Raw genomic sequence first — 12978 nt, 5'->3', positions numbered from 1 at the left:
TAACATTGACCATTATTTGACCTTGGTCGAGCACTTAGTTGTGTAACATATTCTGGACAAGCTAGCTATAGATTTTTATTATCTATTGAGCCTGAACATTGAATACAGGTTAGCAGAAATTGTCTGTTTTAACATTGATAATTATTCGACCAAGTCTTAACATTTAGTTGTGTAACATATTCTGGACAGGCTTATTGTAGTTGCTTTTATCAATATAACTGGGCATTAAATACAGGTTAGCAGAAGTTGCTTGTACTATTCTCTACAAGTAACAAGATGTTGTTAATATTGGCAAGAAAAGTGCCGTAAATGTGTCTGAGTAAATGAGCAATAACAATTGCAACATTCCATCGTATTCATCGTTGTTTATCATAAAAATCTAAGAAAAGTCCTACAAAAACAGAAACAAATCAAAGAATGGCAATATCCGGTTTGGAATTTGTCTATAATAGACAGCAACAAAAGGAGCGACACTCTCAATGCAAACTCCTGGCAAATGTTAACTTGTATTTTTAACGTTTTGATTATGTAACACCTCGTGACAGCTTCCGTTTACTTTCTATCATTTCTTGCTTGCCAAGTAGGCCCTGCCCCAGTACCTCCCCTGTATCCTTTTTGCTTTCCGAATGAGCTCACCCCAAGTTCAGTTTTTTATAAGATTTTTCATGAACTAAGTCAAAATAAATCAACACGAAAACACCCCCAAAATCAACCCTGACTGAAGTGGCATGTTTCATAAGACTTCAGTATTCATGCAGTGAAGCTTGAATAAAACACGTTTTCCCTGAAACACCTTATCTTAAAGTGATTTATAGAATTACAGATGCATGACTTATCTGGTACATGCCAGCTTGAAAGGTCGAGTAAGATACCGTTTGTAGGATTACGATACTTTACAGCATATAATAGTTTGGCTTATGTTGAAGTGGTTATCGCTTTATTAGATCATTCTCCGTCGTCTACGTTTATACAAATAATATAACTTGCCAATAAAAAAACATTACAGAAATTATTTAACTTTGATTTTATTTAAAAAAAAACATTGCGTTTTCAAATATCTTGGAAGACGTTAATCAAAACCCGAGTTGTATTCGCTCAGTAATTAGAAAAATAAATAATAATAAATAATTAATAATTTAAAAAATTAACCTGGCCAAATGACCGCTTTTATGAAGTAAACAAATGCTGGCAACCTAACAAGGATATAATCATTGCAATGAAATTCATATAATTGTTCTTTGTAGCAGCTTGTTTTTCCATTATGGGGCCTCTTCAAGCCGCATTAATTCCATTGGTCAGTACATTTGTTTCCATTCACGAATACAACAATAATTAGTACTATTATAGGTCCACTGAACGGTTTTCATTACTGACTACATGTTCGCTTTACCTATTGAGAAGTAACAATAAACATAAACAAATTTAATCTATACAATCAACAACAAAAAACAAGATCTTTCTGCGGTGATGATGAGACAAATACCATAAACTGATAAACCAAAGCCATTTCTTTCACTACATGCATTGCAGAAATGTAGTTACAGGAAGAATTTAAAACAAAATATATATCAAATCTTTTATTCGCAATCGTTTTCGTTTAAAGGCCGATATATAAGATAAAATAAAATATAACATTTAAATACGCAATACCTCTCCGTTTTTGACAAGTGCCTGAGAAACTAACAATTATTTTTTCATAATCTAGCGCCGCAGAAATATCTTAACTAGGGATAGAAATATTAAGCCGGAAAGGCCAATTTTATTTCTTTAGTTACGTTGGCGACATGTTGTTTTTATAACGCATTTTCTTTCGATTTATTCAGCAAAAGATATGCCATTGGCAACTCTGATCCATAACAATGAAATAGTGTTTGCTAAGCTTCAATTAATTTAAATTGCTCGGGTTTCGAAAGTCTCGTCTATATAATTTTGGAGGTCGATTAAATGTAGAAGCAAATTATTATAAATTACGGGGTTAGTAGGTTTACGGTGATTTAATTATTATTTCCAATTAGAATTATTGAAATTATGACTTGGATTAGACAACGCAATTTATTTTGTCAATAAAAATAAAGTTTAAATCAAGTCATCAGACAAAGGTGGGAATAATTGTGATATATTTTTTTACGCTGTAACTCATTTAAGAGGAACATAAGTTTAAAAAGAATCCGCAGCTTCTGTCAAATAATGTAATCACATTGTTTTTGCGGCGGATCCGCCACATTCTTAAATGCTTTTGCAGTTTAAACACTTTCCCGCTTTCCCTTCCATAAACCCGATATTAGTTTGGTATGATTTCAACTAATGCCATGTTTAAACTGATTAAACGTGTTTTGGGGGTATTTTTGTTATTCTTTTAATTTGAATATTTGTTAATTACCTCTGATCTTTAGACCTTTTAATGGCTAAACCAGTTAATTACCCGTCAGCTCAAGACCTTTAAATTGCTAAAACAGTGCATTTTCTCTGACCCATTATCACAAAAGTACTCAAGTCAAATCTCAATCTCATTCTCAACTCCTTTCAGAATGGCAGTATTTAAAAGTACTAATGTTTCACTATTTTTAAAAGCACATTTTCTAGGGTATTATGTTGATAAACATCATTGTTTAATATTCCAAAATATATTTCATACAGGTTAGCTGTCGCATATCCGTAGCTAAATCTTCTGGTAGAAGATAGATATACAAGTAATTACACATGGCGTTACAGATCAGCTGTCGCATATCCATGGGTAAATGTTTTGGAGCATGATAGATATACAAGTAATTACACATCGCGTTACAGATCAGCTGCCGCATATCCATTGGTAAATGTTTTGATACAGGATAGATATACAAGTAATTACACATGGCGTTACAGATCAGCTGTCGCATATCCATGGGTTAATGTTTTGGTACAGAATAGATATACAAGTAATTACAAATGGCGATACAGATCAGCTGTCGCATATCCATTGGTGAGTGTTTTGGTACAGAATAGATATACAAGTAATTACACATGGCGTTACAGATAAGTTGTCGCATATCCATGGGTGAGTGTTTTGGTACAGAATAGATATACAAGTAATTACTTATGGCGTTACAGGTAAGCTGTTGCATATCCATGGGTAAATGTTTGGTACAGAATAGATATACAAGTAATTACTTATGGCGTTACAGGTAAGCTGTTGCATATCCATGGGTAAATGTTTGGTACAGAATAGATATACAAGTAATTACTTATGGCGTTACAGATCTGCTGCCGCATATCCATGGGTAAGTGTTTTGGTACAGAATAGATATACAAGTAATTACTTATGGCGTTACAGGTAAGCTGTTGCATATCCATGGATGAATGTTTTGGTACAGGATAGATATACAAGTAATTACTTATGACGTTACAGATCAGCTGTCGCAAATCCATGAGTAAGTGTTTTGGTACAGAATAGATATACAAGTAAGTCCTTAAGGCGTAACAGGTCAGGTGCTTTATATCCATGGGTAAGTGCTTGGTACAGGATAAATATACAAGTAATTACTTATTGCGTTACAGGTCAGCTGTCGCATATACATGGGTACGTGTTGTGGCACATGATAGATGTACAAGTAATTACTTATGGCGTTACAGGACAGCTGTCCCATATACATTGGTTAGTATTGTGGCATATGTTATATATACAAGTCATTACTTATGGCGTTACAGATAAGCTGTTGCATATCCGTGGGTAAATTGTATTGGTACAGGAAAGATAATCAAGCAATTACTTATGGCGTTTCAGGCCCGATTACTTGGTGAATATCTATCTATTGGTAAACGTTACGCTTTTGGAATTATATGTTTATTAATCATGTTATTTTCAAGACTTCTTTATTTTATATACTATATATTTTTAACATTTTATCTGATTTTTAAAACTTGTTTTAAGAAAACATATAACATAAATAAATGAATATCATGGCGTGAATAAATGCCTACTGTACGGAGTTACCAAATAAAATACATTGACTCTATCAAGTTTACTGACCCAAAAACACTGATTTATAGTGTTGCTTCTTCATCAGTTGTTCAAAACTATTCACTTCGGCAACTCATAAATTATTACAAAGTCTTGATAGCTTTCTCTTTTCAATGTAATATCATAAATTATCTTATTCAAACAAACTTTAAAATACTTCAAAATTGATTTACGTATGACTTTTACAAAAGTTGATGTTTAAACCTGGTTCATATATAATTTTTGGTTACAGTTTTATAGCTTTTATTTATTCACACAGCCTATGTTAGGAAAATAATCATTTTAAGGATCATTTTTTATAACTCATTGAAAATCAATGTTAAAGCAAATCTCCATTTAAGCAGAAAAACAAGGAGGGCCACAGCAAAGCTTTTGTTTGATTAATAGCAAGTGAATGAGAGTTAACAATACGACAAGTCGACATTTTGATTTGTAACTTTACATATTATGTAAATGACCTGAACACTGACCACTTTGCAACTGGGTGAAAGTGGATGAATATATCAAGTCAAAATAAAAATATATAATTGAAATGCAAAATTTACTCGTTTATTTTACATATTATGGAAATGAGCTGAACTCTGTCCACTGTGAAACTGAGGTGATGTGAATAAACATATCCAGTAAATAGAAAAAAACTATTCAAATGAAATATAGATTCTGCACTAAAACGATGTTTTTAGAATGTGAGTGCTTAAATAAGATAGAAATCCATGTATATTTGTAGCTAACAGACCTTTTCACTCTCATCTTGGTTATCTGCAATAAACTTGGAATATCCTATTAGTAATACTTTAGAGTCATGAAATTCATCACTGTCGTCTATGCGAAGGTTGAGCACGCTTTTAAATGAATCAATGCTTCACGTTTGCTAGCTTAGTAAAATTCGAGCGCGCTTTTAAATGATTCAAGACTTCAACAGTGCCGTCTCTGCAAAGGTCTAGTGCGCTCTTAAGTTGTTTACGGCTGCATCGGTGCCGTCTTGCGACGGTCGAAAACGCATTTTAATGGGTCAATGCTTCAACAGTGCCGTCAATGCTAAGGTCGAGCAGGCTTTTTGCAAATTCAAGACTTCATGATTACCGTCCTTGCGAAGGTCGAGAAAGCTTTCAGATGATTCAAATCTTCATCATTATTGTCTTGGCAAAGATCGAACACACTGGTAAATGATTTGAAAAATATAATGACCGTCCCTGCAAAGATCGAGCACGCTTTTAGGTGGTTCAAGACTGCATCATTGTGCTTCTTCCGAAGGTCGATCATGTTTCTTAATGGTTCAAGACTTTAATGGTGTGAGCACCAGGACGAGCACGGTTTGGAATTATTCAGGGCTTCATCATAAATATGTAGAGTACATCATTCCACTGATTATCTATCAAAAGTTGCTGACCGCTTTCAGCACAGTCATTTTTTTAAATTAACTGCAGCTTTTGACAGTATAGCGAAGTAGCCGTACTAGGCTGTGAAGCTGGGGGTTGCAAGATCAAATCCGTATAGTGTTATGATTTATTTATTTTCTGTTTTCTTTCTTTGTTGTTGGTCGTTAGGGGTTTGTTTTCCGTTAACAAATATTGAGTATAAGGATATATAATAAATTATTTACAACTATCCCTTAAATATAGGTTGTTTTTGTTTTTTTTTAAATAAATCATGTTTTTATTTTATTAGAGAACACTCCCAAGTACATCTCAAAGCCAAACACATTGGTACTTCACCTTTAAAGCTGTGTATGTCCCTTGTGCCAGAATAAGACGTTGTAAGGTCGCCAATGCCAAAATGAGCACACTTTGTGTAAAAAACGAATATGACAATCAACAAAGAATACTTATTCTGATTGGCCAAACGGTTTTAAGACCTTACTGTATAAAAAATACTTTTTATAGGCATGTTTTATGTTGTTATTTAATTCTTTTTTCAGTTCAAGTCAAATATCGATGCTACTGGATTCGACTTCAATATAATAAATACAGGCATTTACAAGTCCGACGTACTATTGCCACAACTATGGAATTCGTTTAAACAATCTATACAATCATACGTATCTTAGGTTATGATGAAATTTACCCAAAATATGGATTAATCCAAGCATTTATAATTACAAAAGTATATTTATGCTCAATGCATAAAGTCTGACTATATTTTATAATACTTATTATCATATGATTAATTATTAATTACAAGGAAGATGCTTAAACCTTTCCTTAGCAAAAATCAAACATCTAAGCTCAAAGCATTATGTTGAAACAAACGCTAGCCGTGACTAAATTTTTGAGAAATAATAACCGTGAATTGCTCTAACTAGTAGAATGCCAACCAGACAACCATGACGAGCTCCAACTGGAATGCCTACAAGTGATATTGTTGGTATTGGCTCCAACAACTGATACACATAACAGACAGCCGATAGTGTTGATATTGTCTCAAATATACAAGTTGTACAAATGGTGTAAGGTACCACTTAGACCAAGTGTCCTAAAGCAGACAGTATTGTCAAAAAAGAGGAGCACCACTTTAAGGTGCACCGATGCCATTGTGGACAGAGAGGTGCACCGGTACCACTTTGAATATTAAGGTGCACCATAGCCACCTTGAACATAGAGGTACACTGGTGCCACTCTGAATATAGAGATGCACTTGTCATCTTGAACTAAGAGGTGCTCTGGTGCCATTTTGAACAGAGAAGTGCACAGGTGCCACTTTGAATATATAGGTGCACCGTTGCCACCTTGAACATAGAGGTGCGCCGGTGCCACTTTGACATAGAGGTGCACTATAGCCATCCTGAACATAGTTGTGCAACGGTTCCACTTTAAACAGAGAGGTGCACCGGTGCCACTTGAATAGAGAAGTACACAGGTGCCACTTTAACATAGAGGTGCACTGTTGCCACTTTTACATAGAAGTGCACCGTTGCCACTTTTAACATAGAGGTGTACCGGTGAATGTTTGACTATAGAGGTGCACCGGTGCCACTTTGAACATAGAGTTGAACAGGTCCTATTGTAAACATTGTGATACACCGTTGCCACTTCGAACATAAAAGTACATCGTTGCACCGGTTCTACTTTAAAACAAATATGTGCACCGGTGCCACTTTCAATGTAGAGGTAAACGTTGCCATTTGAACAAAGATTGGCATCTCTCTTAACTATGTCAAAACTATTTGAAGAGGACTTCAGACCAAAATGGTACAAGATACAAATGTTCGTATTCATGTACGGTGAAGTTTTGGTTTCCGCCAACATTTGCATAGAACATGATATTAATAAAAAGGAAAACAAAAACTACTTTGATTTGTTCCAATTAATGTCTACTAGACATCAGCTTTAAGAGATATAAGCGCCAACATTTCCGTAAGTGTCATAATAATTACGTTAATATCACTTCAACAGTTAAAGTTCCAGTATGTTTTCGTGTTGAATAATTAGAGAGAAAATATAAACGTGCGTCTGTGAGAAAGTCTCAGATAAGGCCACTCCTTTTTTATTTTTTGGTTTACAAGAATTTTTGGAAAAAATGTCCACCGGGTGGTCGAAAAAAAAGAAAAAAAAAGAAAAAAAGTCACAAAACATACTCTTAAAGGGTGAAAATCAGAGAACAAAATAAAAACATTGAAAATTTATATCATTTATTTGACATTTTAAATGTTTAAACTGCTATTAATGCATGTTTTAATACACTCAAAGTTTCAAAGTTCTAATAAAACACACAGTTTTAAATCTTCCATACCGTGTAAATGAAACATCAATGAAATTGACTATAAAACATGTTTACATGTATAAACTACACTTTTTATCAAAGATACATTGAATATTACTCAGCAAGACATTTATTCAGCTTGAAGGGTATGGTAAAGCAAAAGTGAATGCAGAACACTGAAAAACTGACCAATATTAAATTGAAAAAAGGGATGGCGATTTTTACGCATTAAAATACACAAAAATTGCACTGTATTAAGACAATACATTACATTTTCTAAACATTGTTTCAGCTATTTCATTATTGTTAAATGTCAATAAAGTGAAATAATTTCCAGTTTTGTAAATAAAGAAGTAACATTTTATGAAGACATTTTCAAGAGCTTTAATATTGTGAAAACAATTCCTGAAAAACTGAAATCCAAACTAGACCTAGATTGGAGTTTTAATAACCTTTACCATGCGGGGTCCTTGTTGTGTGTAACCCAATCCATGCTAAGTCCGGATATTTTCGGACCGGGATATTTACCAAGGGATGTTCATCAAATCCATTTCAAATTCAAGTCTTGCAGCAAATTACCACATCAGTACATAAAAATCACATAGCAAAATACTAAATCTAGCATGTGACTTAACTTTATGTATGTAATGATAATAACAGAGAAATCCATAATTATGTATCGGATATTTTCATCTTCTCCCAACTCCGTATATTTTGTGCATCATGCGTTCACAGGGCATCTATACTTCATGATTGTTTATTTTTCATTTTAAAGAGTATTCCTTGGTTACAACAACAAATCTCATTTATAGTGAAATATCAAGTTCATTACAAATTAAAATGGACTTATTCAAAATAGTTGTCCGTGTTGTTTTATCTAAATGTTTTGCACACAACTCCTGGCATTAGTAAATGTTATTGACACATGTGTTCAACTCTTTCATTGTTTTTACTCTACTATTAACCCAAACATGAATAAACATGTAATCTCGAATAAACACAAGCTTTACATTGACTCAATGACAAGTATTTCCAAACCATTTTGTGATTTAAAATCCATAAACCCAACTGACCGAACTTGTGAAACTATGTCACCGGTGTCAACTTAGAAATTTTACTTTCGATTTCACCACTCACACTAAGTGCACTGTTATTTGATATTTAACCATAAAATGATATAAAATGTTTTTCTCACTTATAATTTACAGATATTTGTGTCTACTTATTCGATGGCAGCCGCTGACACTTATTTTTCATCTAGAAACAACAATATTTTCATGACCTATATTGGCGGGAAAAACAACAATCACATGACAGTTATTGTTTGTGTCGGCTGTTAAATTTGCCAATGTATTTTGCTAGTGTTATTTTAACAACTCCTGCATATTTTAATTAATTATTTCATACAAAGAATGACTGCTATCGTCAATTCCGCCATTGCCAACGGCGCTGCCATAACAGTTGACTGGCTCACATGCCAATTGCGAGAAATGCATTCGTTATCTTTCTGGGATTAAGAAATGACAAAAAGATTAAGAGAAGTCATTTGGATATACAAACATTTCGATAAGTTTGCATTGCTAAAACATACTGAGGAAGTCATGTGATATGCAAATTTCGTGACGTTATTCGCGTATTGTCAATACCTCTTCACCAGTTAAAGTCCCAGTGTGTTTTAGTATTAAAAAATAGGATAGAAAAATTAAAGAACAAAACAGAACGAAATTGAATAAATAATTATGATAAAGGCTAAAATTATGTTTAAAAAAATCCCATAGGTCCACACGATGCTTTATTAAACAGTGAAAATGATTAATAACTGGACTTCTCACTCGCTGTAGGCTATCGAGGTAGATCATGACTTAGAAGCTAAATTTAGAATATACTTTCGGTATTGTTGCATAATTGTAATTGAGATCAATTCATTTATTATCTTTCTGGGTTTCAATAATATCAAACAAGGTTACGAAAAGTTTTTTGGATACACATTGACAAGTTTACATTGTTTTTTTACCTGGCATTTAAGAAAGATACAGGGTAATGCAAATTTTGTATTGACGTTTTGTGCGCTTAATTTAGAATATATTTTCGGTATTGTTGCTTGTTTTTTTATTGCAATAAATGATTGTTATTATCTTGGGGGTTAGGAAATATCAAAAAGTGTAAAATAGTTCGTTTTTGGATATGCAAACACTTCGATAAGTTTACCTAACTATAACATACTAGGACTTAAGTATTATCAATTCCGCCATGCTATTCAGAATCTGCTATACAATTTAAACTATAATATGAAATCAAAAATTCCAAAGCGAGTATGATAACATGATCTGATATATAAATGTACTGTTTACTTACAAGGTTAAATACTTGCTTATACTTTATAATTAAAAACATAGATCGAACCTTCCTCATCAAGATCAGATTTGTAAGATAGGGGAATATCCAACGAGTTAAGTGCACTGTTGTCAATTTGCAAGTAATAAAAACATTGTATAAGATTTACTCGATAATGATATATTATATATTACATCATAGTGAGTTCATAATATTTATTATTATATTCATAGCTCTTCATGTTTGATTCCTAATTTTAGTTATGCATATTTTTCCTAATCCACTAATCTGATACATTCATTGATTAGAAGAAAATATTTTACATCAATTCAGTCAATGAGTTTGAATTAACTTAGGGGTCAATATCTAAATATTATTAATTAATATTTTTTTACATCAATTCAGTCCATTAGTTTAAATAAACTTACGGATCAATATTTAAATAACTTCCGTTGTTCATTTTTACATGAATTCAGTCGTTGAGGTTACATTAACCTAGGGATCAATATTTAAATAGCTATTGTTGTTCATTAAAGCAGAATGCATGTATTATTCTTGATATATGTTTTTATAATGATTAAAAAAGACAACAAAAATTCGAGAAACCAAAGCACCTGGCTGAATGTTATCAATGTTGACACTCAAATTAATTAAGTTCCCTCTACATATAGCCTTAAAGGGCTAATATTTTATTTTTCACGATAATGCATCAGAAAACACTTCTATTATAATAATTTAACTCTTTGATACCGAAATTGCAGAATAAAATAGAAATTAAAGTATAAAAACCTGGTTTTAATAGGGGCGAACCCTACCCGGTACGTTCAGGGATAATTTAACCTTTAAGCGTTACTACCGCTTTTCAAAATCATGGACTTCAAAGACAGTATTTGAGCATATATTAACATTTGTTGATTGGTTCAAGTCGTCATTATCTTAGTTAAACATTCTTATGATATACCACTTTTTATTTCGTCATAGAAGTGCAATTTACAAAACATTAGCGAGTCCATTTAAACCCATTAAAACACTTCTATATATTTGTAACATAACTATGTTTGGAAAAGGTTTAATTTATAAACAAATATTAGAACTAAAAGAGCAGATCAGTTATAGTAAAACCGAGCTCACCACATTAATAATCCATCTTACTGAAAGTCATGAAGAGAACGTTTAAATCGGATGTACTTGACACTGCATTATAATTATTTTTTAACAGTGCATGAAATACTTAATATGTAAATTATAATAACATCAATAACATCATAATGATACAAATTTATTGACGTGAACATGAGCAGACACATTGTGAAGGGTATAGTTTGACATTGTGGGGGATTGGAGAACAAAATGGTTTCAGGATATTGAAATGTATACGATATTGATATTTGGGGATGTAGTTTAGGAAGAACATGAATTCTGTCAATGCGTCTACAGAAAACGTAGGGATCCATAATTATTTAAATAACCATTGTTGTTCATTAAACTGAATGGATGTATCAGTTTTGATATATGCTATAATAATGATCAGAAAAAAACATCGAGAAACCAAAGCCCCCCGGCTTTATGTTATCAATGTAGATTCACAAGTTAATTAACTTACCTTTACACAAAGCCTGAAAGGGCTAATATTTTATTGTTCACGGTAATGCATCTGAAACACCTATATTATAATTGTTTAACTCTTTGATACCGAAATTGCAGAATGAAATAAAATCAAGGTATAGACACCTGGTTTGAGTGGGGAGTGAACCGAAACCGGTACAATCAAGAAACAAAGAAAACTGATAACAAAACCACTCGCCCACAGGGACTCTTACATATAATTAGGGATATTTTAACCTTAAAGACAAACGCTTTTTAAAATTATGGACGTCAAGGCAATATTTGAGAATACATCAAAATTTGTTGTTGGTTCCAGTCGTCAGTATCTTAGTTTAACACTATTATGGTTTGCCACACTTTATTTCATCATAAAATGGTGCATTTTACAAAACATGAGCGAGACCCTTTTAACCCATTCAAAACTTCAATATATTTGTAACATAACTATGCTTGGAATAGGTTTAATTTATAAACAAATACCGGTACTAAAAGAGCAGATCAGTTATAGTAAAACAGAACTCACCACATTAATAATCCATCATTCTGAAATTCATGAAGAGAACATTTAAATCGGATGCACTTGACATTGCATTATAATTATTTTGTAACAGTGCATGAAGTACTTAATATGTGAATTATAACATAATGATACAAATTTATTGACGTGAACATGAACACACACAATGTGAAGAATTTAGTTTGACCTTGGGAGATAGGTTTAAGGATATGCATACGCTATTGATATTGGGGAATGTAGTATTGGAAAACAGCTAAAGCTCACTGCTAGAGTTATTCAGCTTGTTATGAGAACATCGAAAGTATTATACGTAGGCGGATATAGTATTACTCAGTCATCTGGAATATCAATCGTACCAACTCGGCCATCTCCGGCAAGCTTCGAGATAGGCCAATACCTGTTGGATACTGGCCGAGGTGTTCCGATTGTGGGAATATGGCGCTTGTACAGACGCTTTATTGAAACATACTTTAACAGTGAGTTAACCACCTGTTATGATGAATGTGAAGTCATATAGTCATGTGACAATTAGATAACAACACAAATGTGAGGTTATATCAATATTTAATATAGACATAATAGGTATGCTGTGCAACTATCAAGAAAAAGTGCATTCTTAGACCATGTACAAGAATAGTTATAGTCTGTTTCATATTATGTAATGAGTATTAATACATAATTGAACAACGTTTATCAACAACAATAATAAAAACTCAAACCTATCATAAAATTACCGATGTTTCAATAGTTTATTGCTGGTATTGGCATTAAACACAGACGAAAGGCATCGTATAACATACTGGTTAGTATATACAGTTTTTCAATG

At 32.7% G+C, this 12978-nt stretch overlaps 1 protein-coding gene across 2 annotated transcripts in view; it reads right to left on the bottom strand.

Moving 5' to 3' along the window:
- The window catches only part of LOC128224661 (carbonic anhydrase 2-like), a 37640-nt gene extending 25425 nt beyond the window's left edge, over nucleotides 1-12215 (bottom strand). Inside the window, exon 1 of one of the 2 annotated variants that reach the window (XM_052934616.1) lies at nucleotides 12159-12215. The gene's annotated coding sequence lies outside the window, so the exon portion shown is untranslated. Of the gene's footprint in view, nucleotides 1-11161; nucleotides 11178-12158 lie in introns of those variants that run through there. The other variant, XM_052934619.1, reaches the window with a different exon arrangement.
- Between the last annotated feature and the right edge of the window lie 763 nt (nucleotides 12216-12978).

This window comes from Mya arenaria, chromosome 17 (assembly GCF_026914265.1).
Source record: "Mya arenaria isolate MELC-2E11 chromosome 17, ASM2691426v1".
NCBI classification, from domain to species: domain Eukaryota; kingdom Metazoa; phylum Mollusca; class Bivalvia; order Myida; family Myidae; genus Mya; species Mya arenaria.
This window is presented reverse-complemented; position numbering and strand designations above follow the sequence as displayed.